The following is a 2,502-nucleotide window of genomic DNA, read 5'->3' as shown; positions in this document are numbered from 1 at the left end:
GATGACCCTGTTATAATTTATTCTACTATTATAATCTAATTATATTATCTGTCATGAAACACTATCTTGTTCAGTTTTGCTTGTTACTGTTCAGCTACATGAAATCTAAGCCTTTCATAATTTAAGGTGTAGTCCTGGCAGTGGTTGTAGTTCATTCGCTATTGTGTTAATGTCTAGAATTATTTAAAGCACTTGAAAGCACACATGAATTACATATACTGAAAAGAAGCTCTCTGTTGCTGAGAGAAACCTTTCCTATATCACACGAGGCACTCTTCTCACTATAACTAGTGATCTGTGATTTGTTTGGACATTCGTGAGCTTTGTTTCATAGATGTGTTTCTGACCGTTTCTGGTCTGAACTGGGAGTTCTGCTTTGGATTTCTTACAGTTTTTATAAGTTAAACTGTTACTGATTTGGTGTGATTATATTTGAAGGAGCTGTTGGGCTGCTTGTGACAGCTACAAATCGATAAAATCAAAGCTACTCGGGTTCATTCAGTCTAAAGATTAGCTTACAGATGTAAACAGAGTTGCCCAACCACTAATGTGGCATTCCTCAGTGGACTGGTTTGTTAAATGGACTGGTTCTTATATACTCTACCTGAGCACCCAAAGTGCTTTATCTAACATGCCTCATTAACCCATTCCGATTAGTAGATGATCTGCTACCTCCTGAGTGTCTGTGAAGGTTCTCAGTCATCCAGGTCATCATAGTCTAAGAAGCTTGTAAAGAAAAGCATCTGGACTTCTTTCAGTTTCCTTGAAGACGTTTCATCCAGGAAGCTTCTTCAGTTCTAAGAGTGACTGGTGGAGAGTCCCAGATTTTAAGCCCTATGGGAGTGTCCCCAAGAGGGTCATGGACCCCTACTGGCTCTAATAATAAAAAAGGAGCATCAGTCATGCAAGTCAGCCAACAGAAGCTGAAGTTACTGCTCTGCAGAATTTGAAGACTATTTTCGCTGTGCAAAAACACGGTCCTTTATCCATGTGTGGGTCAATCATCAATAAAACATTAAAAAAACAAACATTTATAGTTATGTACATAAAGTTAAATCATTTATACCAGCGGTCCCCAACCTTTTTTTGCGCTACAGACCGGTTTAATGTCAGACGATATTTTCACCGTCCGGCCTTTGGGGTGTCATGGATAAATACAACAAAATTAAATAAAATGACCAAGACAAAAACTGTGGTATTTTTTTAAATATAACAATAAACACTACTTCACCGTGTAATTGTGTAACTTTATTAGCAGCGTCCTCCAACATTGAGAGTAACATCCTCCTCTCTGCCCCTTAATGCTCTCTGGTTGCTATGGTAACGCGTAAATATTTCTTTCAAAATAAGACACATATCTACAACACAGAAAGCCAAGTTAACGATAAAAAGCCTGAAAACCATAAATTTCACACCCGAGCCTCAACTCTTGCAGCCGGTACCAAACAACTCACAGACTGGTACTGGTCCGTGGCCCGGGGGTTTGGGACCGCTGATTTATGCTGTTCAATACGTAAGAAATTTAAACTCTCGTAGATTCTGCCAAATTGTGCCAAATTGCAGAAGGCCCGGCTATATCTTCACTAAAACCTCTGCAACGTTGGTCTGTTTCGCTTCAGCAGTATCAGTATTTGCACAGATGTTGCTAATTCATGGTTATTGGAGTTTATTGTCTACTGCAGCATATTTTCAAAGAGGATTTTTTTTTTAAATTAGGCGAGGAACAAATAGTATTCTTCTGTTTTCCATCCTCAGTTACTTTGACACAGTAGCATCTGCTGTAATATTTAAACCTCTGATGAAGTCTCACAAGTGTTAGCTTTATTTTGAATCCAAGATTGTTTACACAGAGTTTGTAATTGCACAGAAATTTCATTTTCGAGCAGGAACTTCAGAAATCACCCTCAGGGTATAAGAGGATCATTTCAACTTCCCTCTACACTTGCTTTCTGCGCTTTGTCACCTTCATTCCACTGAAACGTACTTTTTTGGGTATGTCTTGCTTGTTATTACTCTAAAATAAAACCTTTTCACATACAAAACTAGAATGTGCAGGTTGAGTAAAGCATTGTAAGACTTATTGCGTGATCTGAGTGTAACTGAATAAGGAAGATGGATCTCTGCGCATGCTGTACTCCTCATATCGAGAGATTCCATAAAACGGGGAAAAACCCCGCTGAGATTCTATTATCATGTGTGGGTTTTATTACAGATCAGACACACTAACAGTGCACACGCAAATAATCATGTTATGTAAATGTGTATGTACAATGGAGCGAGTGCAACTGTAAGTCATGTGGCACTCGCACTATAATTATGTTACAGTATACAGCTCCGTGTTTGCTGTGAAGGTGAGGAGGCAGACAGCACACACCCTGACACACACTGGAGCAGACTATATCTTATAATTAGGTTAGGTAGTTGTGTGTGTGTGTGTGTGTGTGTGTGTGTGTGTGTGTGTGTGTGTGTGTGTGTGTGTGTGTGTGTGTGTGTGTGTGTGTG

Source organism: Haplochromis burtoni, unplaced genomic scaffold (assembly GCF_018398535.1).
Source record: "Haplochromis burtoni strain Fernald_Lab_line unplaced genomic scaffold, NCSU_Asbu1 Contig_123, whole genome shotgun sequence".
Classification (NCBI taxonomy): domain Eukaryota; kingdom Metazoa; phylum Chordata; class Actinopteri; order Cichliformes; family Cichlidae; genus Haplochromis; species Haplochromis burtoni.
This window is presented reverse-complemented; position numbering follows the sequence as displayed.